Genomic DNA, 19,985 nt, shown 5'->3' on the forward strand with positions numbered 1-19,985 from the left:
CTTTTTTTAAAATCAGAGCAATTTTAAGTGGTGTTAAAAAGCTTCTATGTAAAAAATTTCAGGTAAAGATTCTTCGATATAGTGACAAGGTGGTGTTACTTATAGACCTCAAAGCTATTTTTTATTGCTTTCTGAAAAAGTTTAATTGTTAATTTTTGTTGAGTAATCCCAATAAGATGAATCGAAGGCAATAAATTCAGCTCTTAAAATCCCATAAATTGTTGATAAATATGACTTATTTTTAATCACATCTCTATCAATCCCAAAGAAAAATTCCAACATTTTTGGTATGGGTTTTTATTTATATTTAATAATGTTTATATTTGTTATTAATAAATTCTCTGAAAATTTGTATACTTAACCAGTTATTTTTCTTTATATTGTATCTGGCAAATAGCTAGTCAGCAGTAACCATTTTATTTCCATTTAAGAGTTGATACCAAAATTTTAAATCATTCTCTCCAAGATCAAATATATTACTTGTATTAAATTATTCCAAACAACAATTAGTGTTAGCTATAGGGAACATCAAAATTATTAAATCTTTGACCAGATAGTTACTGTCCATTAGTTTTTTTTAAACAGAGTTAAAATATAGTTACCACAAGGAGTTGAAACAGGAAAATGTTTAGTATTTATACAAAAATATTTTATGACCCAATATATTTTATTAATGTTTAATTGAAAATTAGCATTTATGTTGGGTACACAATTTCAAATTAAAATTGTTTCATGTAATAGTTTCTAATTTGAAATATAGGAAGAGTTTTACCAATGACTCACAATATTTTTGATGGCAGATTTAGCATACAATTCAGTATTAGGGAATCCAGTTCCACTTTCTTCCCAGTGTTTATATGCTAGTCAAAAGTTATTCTTGTTTTTTGGGGATACCAGGAAAACTTGAGCAGTACAGAATTTACCTGTTTAATATTTTTTTTTGGTTGGAATTAAAATCAATGACTGTATATGAAATAACATTTTTGGTAAAATTATCATTTTTATCAATGTGAATCTATCTTTCATTGTACCAAATTATTTTATTCCAATTATCAGTTAGTTTTAATATTGCAGTCATTAGAATTTTATAGTTTGCCATTACTGATTCTCTCCCACTAGATTTTATATTAATTCCCAAATATTTAAGTTGTTTAGTCTCCCAATTGAATTCCTTATAGTTTTTTAAAAAATGCATTTTGTTTTTATTTATTAACAGTGTTTCTGTTTTATTAATATTACATTTTTTTCCAAATATTTTCTTGAATTAAGAATATGCTCTAATGAAGATTTGGTAATACCATATGTTAATGGAGTATCATCTACAAAGAACTGAATTTGAGAATTATATTTATCCTTTATGGAAAACCCCTTTATCTTTGTATTTATTCTAATAATAGTGGCAAATGATTCTATTGCTATAGCAAATAATAAAGTTGATAAAGGGCATCCTTGCTTTGTTGCTTTTAGTATTTTAAAGGAACCAGACAAAAATGAACCAATTGTAATGAAACATAAAGCATTATTATATAATATATTCATTATTACCTCTATGAACTATAAAGAAAAATTATATTATTTGAGTACTTTGCATAAGTATATCCAGTTAATAGAATCAAAGGCTTTATCAAGATCTAAGCTTATGAGTGAAAGTTCTTTTCTACTCTTATTAGCAACAGCTATCAAAGATAATAGCCTAATGGTGTTATCTTGTGCTTTTCTGTTTAAAATAAAACCATTTTGGTCATCCTCAATTAAATTTGACATAATATTATTTAATCTTTTTGCTAATATGGGCATACAGATTTATAGTCGACATTTAAAAGAAAAGTAAGGTGATAAGATGAGCATAATTTTGGATCCTTGTCTTGTTTTAAGACAGGAGAGATCAATGAAAAATTCCAAGAGGGAAAAATATTTAACATATTTCTAACCTCTTCAAATGCTTTTAAAAGGATCCTTAGAATATTTTCCTAAATTATTTTATATATCTCAGGAATTATTCCACTTAGGCCAGGGACCTTGTTATGTTTTACATTTTTAATTTGCACTTTCATTTCCCTGAAGGAAATTGGTTTATCTATTCTCCCTTTTTGTTTATTTGATTTATCCTTTATATTTTCCCTCAGAAAGCTATCAGCTAATTCACTGTTATCTAAGATTGACTTACTGTTATTAATTAATTCATAATGTTTCCTATAAGTCTTTTAATATATCTTTAATATATGTTACTTTTCCAAGTTTATTATTAATTTTAAATGCAATCTGTTTAATATGAATTATGGTATTTAATCTTTTGGATCTAAAGGCTAATCTATGTAAGTTTTTGGAATTAACAGTGAGAATGTATTTCTACGTATTTCGGATTTAAAAGTTTAAATTCAGAGTTTGTTGTCTTATCACTAGTCTTTTTTTTTTGTTTTAATTTATCAATTTTTGATTGTAAAGCAGTTAATTCTTTGTCCCATTCCTTTTTTTTTGCACAGATACCAGCTCTTGACACTACCATATAGATATGCCTTTAACACATCCCATAAAATAACATCAGCAACCTCGCCATTATTTTTAAATTCCATAAACAGGTTTAATTCCTTTAAAAAACATTCATTACATCCTTTAACTCCCGCAATATAAGCTAGAATTATTTGCCAAAAAACTAAATCATTAGATTTTGTATCAAAATTAAAACTAATAAAATTGTGATCTGACAAAGGGCATGAAATTACTGATACTTCATCAATTTCGGAACATAATCCATTAGATGTAAAAATGTTATCTATATTTGTTTCAGTGCGAAATCTAAATGAATAATGTGTGTAATTAAGGGATTTTCCCAATTTTAAATCATATATATCATTTAAATTTATTGTGTTTATGAAATAATTTGTTTGGCAGTGGCAGATAGCTGTTTTTTTTTTATTTTTGATAGTATCTCTTTCTGATAATATGCAATTATAATCACCAGCCAATAAAATGTCTCCTATCACATATAAGGTTATAATATCTAAATGTTTTTTTTGCTACTTTAGAGCCAAATTCAGAAATCCAGGAAACATTTATAAATGTGTAAAACCTCTTATTGATCTCAAGGACTACCAGTCCCATCATACCATTTTACCAGAGTAAGTATAAACTATTCTAGGCATAGTCAATGATTTCCTCCAAAGTATGAGTGCCTGTCCTTTTTGAACTATAATATGAGTCTACAAGAATTGAATAATCTTTGAATAATAACCTATGAGCTTTAAGTTCTACTTCAAAACATCGAAAACTCAAAATATCTAATTTCAAAACATCGAGACCATAACATCGAAAATTCAAAACATCTAAAACTCATAACATCGCATTTCATAACATTGAAAATGTCTAACAGAGTAGTTTATCATCAAACATGTAAATGTTATAGTTGTGGTTTCATCCTGATATTAGGTGATTTCAATTATCCAAACATTAACTGGGAGAACTACTCAAGGACGAAGTCCCTGGCCCAACATTTCCTAGAATTTATAAACTCAAACGCCATGGATCAACTGGTTAACACCCCCACCAGAGGTGACAACATATTGGACCTGGTCATCACCAACATGGGCGACCGGTGTTGCACACCGGAGGTCAACCCCTCGCTGGTTAGATCTGACCATAAACTAATCACTCTGAATATCCACATTCCGCCACCACCCCCGGTCACAGAAACCACTGTGAAAAACTTTTCAAAAGCAAACTTCACGTTACTTAAGACCGAGGTGGGAAGTTTCAAAGCCCCCATGCTAAAGGATAACTCTGTCCAAGCTGCAAAATCCTTTACTAATGCACTCTATGGGCACCTACAAGAATGCATGGATTGTACTATCCCAAACAAAACCAAGACTCACTCCTCCAAGAAAAGGAAACAAGTCTGGTGGACCCCTGCCATAAACAAGCTATACAATAGAAGAAGGAAACTAGTACAGAAAAGAGTAAAATCCCAAGAAGGGAAGGCATCCCTGATCAGTATCAGCAAGAAACTATGTTCCCTCATAAAATCATCCAAGGCTAGCTTCGAAATAAAAATTGCCATGGACTCCAAAGATAACCACAAGGCATTCTTTAGCTATGTCAAGAATCTAAGTGGCAATTCTTATATCTGCTCAAAGTTAGTGCAGAATGGCACAAAATACACTGAACCGACTGATATAGCCAACATCCTGGCAGACAGGTTCAGTGCAAAATTCACCCCCTCTCACCCCCAAAAGGGCCCATAACTATACCAAAAGAATGTAGTGCCCCTGAAATCAAAGACACTCAGGTTAAAACAGCCCTCTCCAAAGCCAAAAATACAGCATCAGTGGGACCGGACGGTGTCCCAGGCTGCATCCTACATGAGCTCAAAGATGAACTAACCCCTCATCTAAACACACTGTTTAAACTCAGATTCTCCACAGGCTACATGCCCACAGAGTGGCACACAGCAACAGTTATTCCGCTCCACAAAGGTGGAGCCACAACGGACCCCAGGAACTATCGCCCTATAAACCTGACTAGCTTGGTCTGCAAAGCTATGGAGCACATCATCATGGATCTCATTAACAGAGACATTAGAAACCTCCAAACACTGGACCCAACCCAATTTGGCTTTGTTAAGGGCAGATCATGCCTCCTAAACCTGGTGGACTTCTTTGAGACAGTTACCAAGGCTATAGATGAGGGAAAGGTGGTCCACACAGCCTACCTGGACCTCGCAAAGGCCTTCGACACCATTCCCCACTCAGGTATTATAGACAAGCTCACCAGCCTGAACATAAACCCCTATGTCATGAGATGGGTTGCCAACTGGCTCACGGACAGAACCCACATGGTAAGAGTTGCAGGAGCTAGGTTTGACTCTAAACGGGTTACAAGTGGCATTCCCCAGGGCTCAGTCCTAGGACCCCTCCTGTTCAGCATATACTTCTCAGAGGTACAGGCAGGCACAGTAGGACTATGGTTCACCAAGTTCACAGACAACTGCAAACTAGGGGCTATAATTGACACTTCAGCTGACAGAGACATCCTCCAAAAGGGTCTCACTGAGACAGATACCTGGTGTCAAAACCATGGTCTCAACTAAATGCCAAAATGTTCATAGTCATCTCCTTTGGAAAAAACAAAGTACCCACAAACTACCACATAGGTGGTAGCCCCCTAAATATAGAAGATGTAATAAGGGATCTGGGGACCCAAGTAGATAGTAACCTCTCCTTTGATAATCACATTGCCAAAGTGGTTAGAAAATCCTTTTATGTAGCCCACCTAATCACAAAAGGGTTTGCATCCAGATCGAAAGAGGTCATTGGGCCCCTCTATGCATCACTCATCAGACCCATCATAGAGTACAATGCCTCATTTGGGATGTACCTTACAAGACACCTGCAACAACTGGAAAGACCACAGAAGTTCCTCACCAAGAGGATCACTGGCCTCAAGCAGATGCCCTATTCAGCTCGACTGAAGAAACTCCAGCTATACTTGGTTGCATACCACCTACTCAGAGGTGATCTCTGCCTGACATACAAGGCCATGTCCAATTGATGGACATGCTCCACCTAAAGAAATTCAAAACCTGATGCCTTGCAAAGGTGGCGTGCATGGTCAAACCATTATGATACAAACTACTACAACCAGCAAAATGCGATACTCGACACCAATATAAATCCACATGAAGATTTTATTAAATATTCTTGTATTTCCAGACCGGTTTCAGTTATCCAGCCTTTTTCAATGGAAAAAAAGTTTTTGAAAACATGAAATACTCACAAGTATTTATATTATTCCCTGACCAATGTAAACATATATCAGACGCACTTGTTAGCCTGACAGGATGAACTAGTTGGCATTAATAATTTGTTAGTTTATGTAAGTGACTTACACAGTTTGAAAAAATGGGGATATGCTAGTACTTTTTGTACCAAAACTATGGGGGATATCAATAAGTCTTTTTATTAGAAAACATTTGGAGATTTAATTATTTTGTAAGTATCTTGACGTTATGGCCTTTACAATCATTTTGAATTGTTTGTTCTAATTTTTCACGGTATTGTAATACTCCAACCACTAGGTTGGGCTATACCAATGTTTCCATTGGTCAGGGAATAATATAAATACTTGTGAGTATTTCATGTTTTCAAAAACTTTTTTTCCATTGAAAAAGGCTGAATAGCCGAAACTGGTCTGGAAATACAAGAATATTTAATAAAATCTTCATGTGGATTTATATTGGTGTCGAGTATCGCATTTGGCTGGTCGTAGTAGTTTGTATCCACCTAAAGAAAACCATATCCCCTCGAGCCACACGCTCCAGGGATCTAAACCTCACCACAACAATAAATAGGACGTGCTGGAGGGATAGATTCCTGTCCCAGAGACTTCCCATGCTCTGGAACAAGATTCCAGTCTACATCAGGCAGAGCTCCTTGCAAACCCTCTTCAAGAGAAACCTTGATGAGTGGATGGGAAACAGCAAGCTTACCCCAGGGATCACTTCAATGGCTCTGCTGGATAGAGGCACAGGGAACTAATCTAAAGGGGCGGCGAAAGCCAACACATTCCGGCTAGGCTTATAAATGCCTTCGGGCAGATAGCCTAGTACCTACCTATGAACCTATGAACCTATAAGATGTAGTTTTTATTTATATAGTTATTTATATAGTGTAGGAATTTATAGTATTTATATAGTGTTTATTTTGCCACTCTGTACATGTTTTTAGGCCATACAGGTAAGTGATTTAAGCATTATGTGTAAGCTGTTTGCAAACCATGGCGCTTGCTGTAGCAGGCAACTGAGTAAATGTCAGAAAAATCCTACTAGGACAGCTGAACTTTATTTGTGGTTAATCAGAGTCTCTTTAATTGATTGTATGTGTGTATCCAAGAAGACTGAATGTTGTAATTAAATCAAAAGGTGCTTCAACAAATTATTAGTTTAAGGGTGTGCACACACAATAAGGTATTAGTTTAAGGTTGTGCACACTTATGCAAACAGTGTATTGTATGTTTTTTATTTTTTATATTTTTCCCCTAACCAATTTGTGTGTTTTTCAATTGAATTGTGCAGGTTATAGGTCACATTACAGGTCAGAAAAGTTTTGAAATGATTGATTGTGGTCTAATTTTTTTACATCATAAAAACCTGGTATTTTAACAGGGGTGTGTACGCTTTTTATATCCACTGTGTGTGTGTGTGTGTGTGTGTGTGTGTGTGTGTGTGTGTGTGTGTGTGTGTGTGTGTGTGTGTGTGTGTGTATATATATATATATATATATATATATATATATGTAAATAAATATGGATCACCTTCATTTGCCCCGACAGTTCATTTGCCCAACAGTTCATTTGCCTGACAGTTCATTTGCCAGACAATTAGAAAAAGGTAAATAAAAGATATATGTCCTTTTCCCCACAGTAGTGCAATCCTGGAGTTAGAATATATAGTTAGGAGGGGTGTGGGGGGGGGCGGAGCCCCCTACCTACTTTGGTTTTATATTGTCCAGTTTGTTTTTTATTGTTCACTAAAACCAAATTAGGTGCGGGGCTTCGCCCCCACATCCCCCAGTGTGGGGGGCTGTGCCCCCCACCCCCCTAACTATATATTCTAAATCCAGGATTGCACTACTGTGGGGAAAATGACATATGCCTTTTATTTGCCTGTATCTGATTGTTTGTCAAATGAACTGTCAGGCAATTGGGCTGCCTGAAATTTTTATCAGGCAAATGAACTGTCAGACAAATGAAGGTGACCAATATATATATATATATATATATATATATATATATATATATATATATATATATATATCAATCAGTAATCCTTATTTGCTGTGTGATGACCAATGAACACACATAAGGTGAGATTCAGAGATAGCTAGTGCCATCATGTAGCAGTAATTTGTGAACTGGTGTCTAATTCTGTCCTAGATGCACATGGTGGAACTACATATGAATCAGAAAAATATTTTCTGTCACTAAAATTTAATTTAGATACATATGTAATCCTATTATTTGTAGATATAGTAAAATTTAAAATACCAGCTCACAGTGGTATTATTTGATAGCACTTGCCATCTAAGAATACCCCAGAGCATGAATTAAAAAAAAATGTATGTTGTTTATTTAATCAAAAAATGAAATAGTTTACAAACCTTATTTATAAGTAGAAGATTTAACTATCTATTTATCTTTCCAGGACCATATCAAAGTTACAGAGAAGAACATTAAACAATAAATTCACTAATAAAGAATATAGTTTCATATGGTGTCTGCAGTAACTCTCCCATTACATATATTTAAGGATTACTGATTCTTTATTTATTTATGATATGTGTGAATATTGTGGATTCTTAAGAACTTTTTGCAGATGCCAAACTTTTTTTTTTTAATATATATAGAGTCAGGCTTGTTCAACCAACAATCTGATTTTTCTCCTAAATTACACTTCCCTAAAAAGTGCTCCTTTGTACACCAACCGTTTCTGGAATGGGGTGGGTGTCTATGGGGGTTCCTGCATTACCCAATCTTTTCCAAGGTCAAGTTCATAGGATCATAGGAGGTTACTAGACTATCGGCCAGAGGTCATTTCAAGCTTAGCCATTTCATCCCAGTATAATACCATAGATACTCCAGTCAATACACAGGATTGTATTTAGTAATGACTGCTCATTTCCAGGAGGGTTGTGGGCACTATACCCTATAAGAATTTATGGTGCCCCATCCACTTGTCCAGCTTCCTTTTAAACAGTGTCATAGAGGTGCTCTGCTTTACATGAATTGGCAGCCTATTCCAAAGACACGACAGTCACTGGGAGACAAATCTCAGGCCATATCTAGGTGCCTGGAATGGGTAGCTCTAGTCCCATTTGATTTATGGATGTGCATCAAATTCATTAGGTTTGGGTCAGATATTGCTCTGTAAGCCAGGTTTAAGTCTCCCCTAAGAAGTCTGTATGATACTGAGCATAGTGACAGGGTCTTTAGTCGGTCTGTGTAAGGCATGTGGTGGAGTCCATTGATCTTCTTAGTTAAAAACCCTTGAAGTCTCTCCAATTGCTGCAGGTGCTTTGTGTACTGCCAAAAGGGGCATTATGGGCCTGATTAGTGATGAGTATAGAGGGGTTATAACCTCTTTTGCTGTAGAGGGGATGCCTTTGATAATCAAGTGTGCTATATTGAAAGCCTTCATTACTACCGTAGACACATGGTGGTCAAAGTTAAGGAAGGTTGCAGTCTACTTCTGATCCCAGATCTCTTAGCACTTCATAGGTACATAGGGGTATTGTTGTTAATTTGATAGTGTGAAGGCACATTGTTTTTACTGAAGAGAATGATGATGCATTTCTTTGCATTAAGTTTGAGACCATGACTAAGACACCAGTCGTTGGTCTGGGTAAGACCCTCCCTCATTGTTTGAATTTTTATCTGTCCATGCTCATAATCTAACTTTACTGTATTATACCTTTATAATAAATTGTATACTGTGATATTTGAATAGCTCTGGAGCTTTTCTCCTCAGGCCTCCACTGAAAAAGGGGTTTCAGCACAGTTGGACTAACACAGTCAACAAATGTGAAAATAAATAAATAAGCATGCTGACATCATTTGGGTATTCAGTAATTGCACCCAGTTTGCACTCGTCTGCAGACTTGGTCAGCCGCAGCCCCTTAGTTTTGGCCTGAACTTCTGAGAAGTATATATCAAACCACAGGGGAGCCAGCACTGACCCTTATGTTACCCCACTGGTGACAGGTCTGCTGGTTGATGTGGAGTCACACACTTTCATAGTGTTTTGCTGTTTTTTGAATGGGTTGGCAACCCATCATACAACAAAGGTGTTTACATTCAGTTTGGTAAATTTATTGGTAATGCGTGAGTGTGGGATTGTGTGAAGGGGCTTTTCCAAGTCGAGGTATGCTGTGTGCATAGATTTGCTCTCATCAATGGCCCTGGTCACATTTTTGAAGATATCCACCAGTTTTAACAGGCAGGATCTGCCCTTGACAAAGTTAAATGTGATTGGATCCAGGGTTTGGAGGTCACCTATGTCTTTATTTATGAGGTCCATGATGATACATTCCATGGCTTTACAGATGAGGCTGGTCAGTTGCTAAGCCACCTTTGTGGAGGGGAATAACTGTTGCTGTTCTCCTTTGAAAGGAACAAAGCCAGTGGTTAGCCTGTGATTGAATAGGGTATTTAATGGTGATGCTAGTTCATGTTTTCGTTTGTTTACAAGACAGCCTGGGATGCTGTCTGGTCCCATAGAGGCTGTGTTTTTTTGCCTTAGTCAAAGCCTTAATGACTTGCTCTTCAGATATGTAGTGTGGCAGGGAAGTTGAGGGCAAGGTTTGTGATAAGTTTGGAAGGGATAAGGGACTGAAATTTCACCAAATCTGTCTGCTTGCAGGTTTACTATCTCTGTGGGATCAGTGTGTGTGATACTGTTAGTCACTAATTCGGCACATGCTTGGGTCATACCTTTTAGGCTATATATGTATCTGTTAAAGGCCTTATGATTATCCTTGACTATGATTGTTGATTTGACATATTGTCTTATTTGCCTGTTGAGGCCGAGGAGAGTGCCTTTCCATTGTTGGGGCCTCACCTTAGTTTTCTTAGACAGCACTTTTTGCATTTGTTGTAAAGTTTGTTGATGCTAGATGTCAACCAGGCCTGCCCTTTTTTTTACTTGGGGCTCTGGCTTTGATTCTGTCTGGAACATCTGAGCCTATACACTTATACAAGTAATTGTACAGGACTTTAGTGTATGTTTTGATGCAGTTACCACCTCCAGCTGGGGGTAGGGCTTGGAATGCATTTATACCTTCCTCTAGGAGGATATAGCTTGCTTTGGTGAAGTTTTTTAGTCTGACTTCACCCTTTGCGAGTTCTGGTGTTAGCGCCAGTTTGAAGATGACTGGTTTGTGGTCAGATTTAACTAATGAAGGTCTGACAGTTGCAGTAGTGCACCTGTTTGTCATGTTAGTGAGGACCAGATCTAGTATGTTTGTTCTTCTTGTTGGGCTTTGAACAATTTGTTCCAGGCATTTGAGCTAACAAAGTCAAGGAACTTTTGCGCTAGTGAGTTAGGGCTAGAGTAGGTTTCCCAGTTGATGGTGGGATAATTGAAATCTCCCATAACCAGAATGTTTGGCAATATTTGGATTGACTCCAATTTTGTCAAGTAGGCCTTGTGCGCATCATTATCCATGAAGGGGGATCTATAACTACTTCTGATTTGAATGGTGGTCTTACCTACAGTAATCTGAACTTGTATTAACTCCATGGAGTTGGCCAGTCTAACTAGTCGGGAGGTGAATTTATCTCTAATATAAATAGAAACACCACCTCCTTTGACTCTTACATGTTCATTTTTTGGTCTGTAGGTGTGGAAGACATTGTAGCTTTGCAAAGCTGGTGTACTCTCTGAGGCCTTGAACCAGGTTTCTGTGACTGCACAGACATCTACATCCTCCAGTGATAGAAGTGCTTCCAGGGTGTGCAGTGTTTGGTGTAAGCTTCTCGCGTTTAGCAGTATAACCCTTATTTTGTTATGGTTGGCAATTTTCACATCAGCAATTTTGTTTTTGAGACTGTGCCTAAAAAAGGCACTATGGGAGAGGCAAGAGCCTGTGCTAGCAGCCAAAAGCCTATTGGTGACAGGTGCAAATTGTCTCTTGCAAAGCAGTGAGGTTTGTTGACCATGTCACCCCAGGCTGACAGAAACTGGATCCCCTTTGAATAACACCAAAAACTAAGACAGGTATTAAAATCGGTCATTTTTTTGTTTATACTGTGACATCATTCTAGGTGAGGGTAATATGCTGCTCAAGGCTAAGGACATACTGCCTGGGACACATACTCAGAGATTTCAATCTTGTCTCTCTTTATATAGTCTAGTGAGGTACATCTCAAGTTGTTCACTCCAGCATGAGCTATGACAGAGTCATAATGGTACTTGTTGCCGATAGACCTGAGTGTATGTGTGATCTGATGAATCCTGACACTGGACAGGCAACTGAATATGACTTCCTCCTTATCTAACCTGGTGAGTGAGACATCTGTGTGTCTCACTATGGAGTCTTCAATGACGAGAACATTTATTTTTTGAGTGTTACACCTTAAGGGCTTGGTAGGTGAGACACTAGTGTTGCTATGAGTTTTGGGTGCTGTGGGAACTGTGTTTGTTGTGGCAATCTTTTGTTTTGGAAGTCTCTGGTGTTTCGATAATTTTTTTTGAGAGAATCTCTGCATATGTTGATTTATGTGTTGGATGCGTGCTATGTGTATGAGTAGTGGTACTATGTGCATGAATAGTGGTAGGTGAGTTGACAACCTCTTCAGTGCTATTGTTTTGAGTGCAAGAGAGCAGGGATTCAAGATTCTTGGTGTAAGGTACATCTCTCACACTCTATACTAGAGTGAGTTATTAGAAGAGGGATGTCAGTGCACATGAGGCAGTTGCCACACTGCCTCAGGAGACCCAACTCAACAAAGCTGTTAGTAGAAACAAGGGCAGTCCAAGTGTCCATAATGCTAGTTTTGAAGAACTGTTATCACAATGGAGGGTGCTTTTAGGACTGATCTAGTAGGTGCTCTGTAGATGGGTATTTCTGAAGGGGTTCTTGGCTGGTGGTTTAATATGTCACAGCTCACTGGCAATACTTCTTAGACCACAGATGTAATAAAGATGAGGACTACACTAATGTACTACAGTTGTATCTAAGGGAAAAATTGTTAAAATTATCTGTCCAACTATGGTGCACAATTGTGTGGCAGTATGTGGTGCTGTGCAACACTCAAACAAGCAGAAACCCACTCAAAAGCAGGGCTTAAATACCAGAAGCCCTTCACCAGACAGGTTCTAGTCAGCACACTTCTCTCACGAGGGTGAAGAAGGGCTTCTTCCGAACAAAAATGGCTTGGAAAATGTGTTCAGAAGAATACAACAGTCACTACAACCACACCCAGATGCAGCAAACCTGTGTCTGGACTGTGCTGCAGCAACTAGCAACACTAATTTAGGTGGGAAATACTAAAAATGTATTAGAAAGCAATGAGACACTAAATAATGTTTCAAACAGCAGAAAAACAGCAGGGAGACACTAAAAATGTTTTAAACAGCAAACAAATCAGTTATTTAAAATACTGCTTGGCAGGAAAACAAAACAAACAGGACAAATGCTTTTCAAACAGTGAAAAGTAGCGACAACTACTTTACAAACAGTGAAAATAACAAAACAAGCTTTACAACAGTGAAAAGAAGCACAGCTGAAAAATGCTAACTAACCTTCATAATTATTGCACCACAAAAAGTCACCCACTCTCTGTGCCAATTATAGGATTCCAATTTACAAGCTAATACCTTAGGTAACTAGTTTGTAGCTGGATTTTCACAAGCAAAAATTGTTCTAGTACTTGAATGTCTCTCATCCTCCCCAAAATTGTGTACCTTTTCATTGTTGCTGACTGTAACCTATTAACTGTTACAGTTCAAATGTGATACAGTTCCTTGGTGCTGAGGATTTAACCATTTTGAATAATTGTGTTTGCTTAAGTTCTCTGCTAACAAATTGTCTTCCGTGTTAAATCTTTCCTATCAAAGTGCACATTTGCCAAAGTTGAGGCACTTAAAACAATCTAAATGTAACATTTTTTGCAAAATATTAATGAAAGAATGGCATAGTTTGGATTGGAGTTAGGTTTTCAGAATAAAGAATAATTGTATTTTCAGTAGGTAAAAAGTGTTCCTGAGCAATAGAGAACTCTCTGATGCATTTTTAAATATAGTAAACTTTTGTTTTGTTAAAATATTACTGGCTTCTTTTATCACCTAAGTAATGTTTCTTTGTGTGTGTGTGTGTGTGTGTGTGTGTGTGTGTGTCTGTGTGCATGTGTGAAGTATAGTAACCTGGAGGTCCTCATACCGAATAGGGCTCACATCCCTCTGCACTGAAGTGTGTGCATTTAGGGGGTGCGGGGGTATGAAGAATAGAGAGAAGAAAGGGTATCACTTTTGTTGTATTTGGTTTTAGCAGTGCTACTGCTGTGTCTGAAATACTATTCCAGTTTTGTCATTTTTTGCACTTTCACTCCTAAGATATCAGTTAAAGCCATTTTGTTATTTTGAATGCTGATGACATCATATGGAGAGCTTAGAAAATACAGGTTTTTATTTGAATAATATCAGCTATTTTTGTAAAGTAATTGTGATGTGTACTCTCTATGAGACCATTTCTGCAAATAACAAGAAACTAGACATATGATAAGAGAATACTAATGCTGCTTTATGAAATTTGCATGAACTATGTAAGCTACCAAAGTTTATTTTATAATGGTTATGTGAAATGGACTTATGGGTGGTATATATCTGATTAATCGAATCCACAAATGTGTAAGAATACCAGAGTAAGACAGGGAGATGTTTTAAAAAAAATGAGAAATCAGTTTTTCATGATCATATTATTTTTTATTCTTTTTCTCCAGAAAATATCAAGGCACATTATTGCACATCTCCATTTTAATATCCCTCATGGAGAACACAAGGCTGTGATACTTACAGATTTATCAGGATGGTGAGTAAATATCACTGAGAATGCAGTCGTCTTACTTCCATGATATCTTTTTTCAGAGTGATCCTTTTTGAGGAAAATTTAGTGCATATCATGCAGTTTCCTCCATCTAGCTCATTAACTTTTAAAGTTATATACCCTATACGGTTCTAAAATATATATGTAAATAGAGAATATATTAGGCAGACATATGGATAAATTATTTACTTTCTATGTGGTATCATGCATTATATTACACTGAGTATGTTAAAATTAAACTTACCATTATATTAATCATAGCATGTGCTTTTTATATCAGGCAGGAAGTTTCTTCAAATAATCAATGGACATTTTAGTAAATTAAATTTTAGTCTTAAGAATCATGATCAAATCTTAAATGGCCTGTATCTACTTATTTCTTTTTTTTTTTTGATTTTACATATTCCTGCAGTAATTCAACAATCCGAAACAAAATAAAACAAAACTTTATACAAAAGTCCATAACAATATATGCACACAACCATTAGTACTTTTCTAATAGATCATTTAAATCCTGCCAGGCTATCTATTGACGAGTTACATTTGTAGTTCTCATTGTTAGTATCTACTTATTTCTTCAAGGGTCTTCTTAATCTGAAATATCTAATGATGCTATTTATGATGGACATCTGATCTTCCTTTTGAGACAATTCTTACTGTACTGCAGCTTTTTGTTTTGGAGTCATGGTTTCAAAACCCTTTAATCTGCAATTCTTGACTATCAGAGTTCGCACACTTTCTATGTTCCTGTGACAGGATTGGTTGTGAAATCTATAAATCTTATAGAGATGCCCATAATTCCTTCTATATGACTTTTCATTTTCCTCATGAACTATATGGGATCTTGGTTTGGCTGCTTTAGTATCTATTTAAGTTTACATTGTGGAGCTTCAGTCTGTGATGTTCCTATATCTTTTGTATTCTTCCCGTATCACCAACCTGTACATTTGGTGCTATTTTGAAGTTTCTATTATGTAAGCATTTGTTGTCTTTGCTGGTTCTTTCCAGTGTGTCATTTACTTTGTATTGATGTTTAGACACTGTTGATGTAGGTAAAGTAGGCAATTTGCTTTTCAGACATTTATTATTACGTCTTGAGCTGGTAAGAGAATGAGATCCTGCAATAGAGTAGTCCTGTATTTCAGTACTGAGGAATGACAGTTCTCATAGCTTTTGTTACTGTTTTGTCACATGAAAATTTTCACTGTTTGGATAATTCTTTACATGTGACTGAAGACAGGATGGCCTGGTTATGATACGTCTGAATTGTCACTCTCATACAAATCTTCTGAATTTCTGACTTTTGCTCTGTGGAACATTGTTATACATGACAATTCCAGGAATGAGTTGTCTCATGAATATAGACTTCAATTTTTCAGTCTTGCACTTGCACTGTCTATGATTTTCATTATTTCAGGGAACTTGAAATAATAATCTACAAGTATTAAGATATTTGACTTTTTTGAACGGTAACAAATACATGCCTATTCTGTCCCATGGTTGATATGGTACTAGCTTTTCTAGTACTTCTTTATTTGAATTATTGTTATGGTATGTATTGCAGATGGCATAACTCTATACTATTTATTTTGTCTGAGTCAAAATCCCTAGCTGATACATTATATAACCAGTTCACACTTTGCTTTATACTTTTTCCAAATTTGTTCTGGGTACCCCCTCAATCAGATGATTTATGGATTGGGATCACAAGGTTTATCAGATTTAAATATTGAGGCTTGTGCAGAGCTTACTTTTCTCATTAATGAAAAATAAGAATTTGTTTTTCTTTATTTAGGATTTTTGCTTATGTCATCCCGTCATTGTAATATTTTCATTAACTACATTTCTAAGTCATAGTTGGTACCTCTCTGAAATTAATTCACTTTTTGTCATTGTAGCAGCAACATTATTCAAAGAATCTGCAGTTCAACAGCTCATGCTCTTTCAGCAAATATACTCTTGCCATAGGTCCCTTGTCTTTTCCTGCACTTTACTTTAGATCATCATTTACAGATTGAGCAATGTCCTTTGTAGTCTTGGAGTGTCCTTCAGCAAAGGCTTTCTGAATATTGTCAGCATGGACTGGTGGTCTTTTTTCACCTGGACCTCTGTACTATAAGAATATTCATGGAATTTCTTCATATCCATGCATTGCTGTTAACAGTTTATTTTATATTTGTGAAGCTCTCTCTATTTTCATATTTAAATGATCTTGACCATTTATTATCTCATCTCTTTAGTTGTTAGATCACAACTCACATCTGACTGGCATGCCACTACATCACAAATGGTTTATCTACACAACAGTATTTTATATCATTGAGCCTGTTACTGGTTTCTTGAGCATTTCAGATATTTTTTTCTTGTCAAGTGGTTCATTTTCCTGCTACACCATGACCAGCAGCTTTCATAGAATCATAATTATTTTGGTCTTATTTATTACAAATTTTCAAGGATACTTTATTAGAAATATTTGTAAACTCACTTGTCTTTTGGATAGGTCTACTTCAAAACATCTAAAACCCATAACATCTAATTTCATAACATTGAGACCAGAACATCTAAAACCCAAAACATTGAATTTCATAACATCTAACACTACAAATCTCAAGAAAATAACATCCCCTCCACATATGACACCAAACTACCAAACACACTTTTTACTACATTTCTACACCCCCCCCATGTGAGAGCCCCCCCCTGTAAATTAAATATACCAACTCCAAGATTGCACTACAGTGGGAAAAAGTCAATTTCCTAACCCCACTGTATCAGGACCCCCTGCAGAAATGTAGTAAAAATGTGGTTTGGTAGTTTGATGTCATTATATGTGGAGGGGATGTTATTTTCTTGTGTTTTGTAGTGTTAGATGTTATGAAATTCAATGTTATAAGTTTTAGATGTTTTGGGTTTTAGATGTTCTGGTCTGAGTGTTATGAAATTAGATGTTATGGGTTTTTGATGTTTTGGGTTTTAGATGTTCTGGGTTTTAGATGTTTTGAAGGGGACCCCTTTTGGATATGGCAGTTGCTTAACTGTTTAGAAATTTTATATCAAATGTTTGTTACTATCCACTATTAGAGCATGACCAATGTATTTCAGAAATATCAGTCATAGCTTTCATTTCTTTTATTTAAATCAAAGTTATATGATATGTTCAACAGTTGTATTGGTCTTTTGTCATGCTCTTCCTGTGACTGTACATATATACATGATGTACCCAATAAGCACCAGCAGCATATTTCAACCTTTGAGTTACTGCTGCAAGAGCTCCCTGCAATGCCACTTCTACTGAAGGAGTACTAAACAGAACTCTAAGGAATCAGTGCATTCCTAATGGTATATTACATCTACACATTTTGGAGCTTTGTTTATCCAGTCTAGCTTTGTCTACCAGGATCTGTGCTCTGCGTCTAATACTAAAAGAAGATTAAGATTTGGCATTGTGGAAACCACTTCTTTAAATGTAAGCAAGGATAATACTGACTACTAATCATATTGTTCATATATAATATGGATGAATACAAAGTGAATATTGTCTTTCTTCACAACTGCAACAATATTTTTCAGAACATTTTGACATAGTAGCTTTATCCTATCACTAGAGTAAGTGTGTGTGTATATATATATCTATATATATATATATATATATATATATATATATATATATATATGGGTCTACCTGACATGGTCGACAGTTTATATGGTCGACAGTTTATTTGGTCGACAGTTCATTTGATCGACAAGCATTTGCCCCCCACACACCCCCTAACTATATATATCAACTCCAGGGTCACACAACACTGGGGAAGGGGGCAAATCTGCTTGTCGACCAAATGAACTGTTGACCAAATGAGTGTCGATCATGTGAACTGTCGACCATGTCAGGTAGACCCAGATATATCATATTGCTCTCTTCATTGTTACTGAAACCCAATACTAAATAGTAATTTCATGCAAAATAGTATTTGTGTCTGTATCTATGTTAATTTTAAAAATCCAGAACTGCTTGCCAATATTTCACTTACTTTCATGTTTTAATACGTTTTGAGGCATTTTTAATATTACTGTATTAAACAAATTTACTTAATAATGTTTAGCAGAAATGTTTAATGGTTTGACTTGCTAGAATACTTTTGTTGAACAATATGTAGATTCTTCTCAACACACTTTGTCTTTAATTTTATATAACTTTGGAAAATGCCTTTTTCTAGCACATGTTTTATAAATGTTATTAAAAACAGGGCACAACTTCTGCGTATATCCACGGCTAATATATGAAGTTTGAATTTTAATGACATAATCTGTTCTGTCTGGTCTTTGTTATTAGACTATGCTCTCATGTATAGGGTTCACGCATGGATGGTACAATATAATGAATATGGTGCAGTGGATAGAGATGGATGTGCAAACTAAGTTAGTGTGGGCAGTACTATTTCGGCTTGCAGAAAAGTCAATGGACAATGCCTTAAAATGTTTACTCTTCACGACTGCTAAACTAACATGCTGCAATATTTATATAGTGTTGCTTGGAGCTTCAGCAGTAGTTTAATTGGGACTGTATATATGGAGACCTCTCACTATCATGCGGTAAATTCATCAGGGATACCCTCTAGCTCCTTTATTATTTCTCCCGGCCATTCATCTCTTGGCAATAACACTAAGATTCAAATTACAGGGGAACATGACTCGATTTGGACAAAGCTCTGAAGTGCAGCTGGCTTTATTTGTGGGCAGTCTGTTCCTGCCTCTCATTGACTCTGTAATAAAAATGTGTGGTGGTCTTTGATCTCTTACTTAACTTACAGGAGATTTCAAGTTATAAAATCAGTTCACTAAAATCATCAGTGCTGGTGTACAACTTTCATCCTCAGGCAATTGCTTATAATTTTAAGAACCCCATTTGGAATCCCACCTTCATAAAATATCGTAGAAGAACTCTACCTCAGTAGCCTCTACTAGAGATACCAATGATATGTTTCAATCTATCTTGGACACTCAGTTGGCCAGCTATGAAGAATGGTTACCCCTTCTAGCGCAGGAGTGTAATGTTTAAAATAATATTTTTCTCCAAACTGCTCATGTGTCAGACCCTTTTTTTCTGCTTTCCCTTTAGGATGCTATGGAATCCAAATAAATCCTAAGCTTTATTTAAATCCTGAGCTCAATTCTTGGGGAACCCACCATTCATTATGCTGCTTAGGAAAAATGTACCTAAGAATTCCTAGCATCCTTTAGGAATATGAAGTATAATATGAGAATTGTACTTCACCAGTGGTGTGATAAAATCTTAAACCCTGGCCATTTCAACAAGCAACAACAGTTATGCCCTAACTGTTGCCAGCAAGCCCCACTCCTGGATTTGTTTACTCTCCTACAAAAACTTTTGGTGGC

This window comes from Protopterus annectens, chromosome 17.part0, assembly GCF_019279795.1.
Source record: "Protopterus annectens isolate FY-2018-M chromosome 17.part0, PAN1.0, whole genome shotgun sequence".
In the NCBI taxonomy this organism is placed as follows: domain Eukaryota; kingdom Metazoa; phylum Chordata; order Ceratodontiformes; family Protopteridae; genus Protopterus; species Protopterus annectens.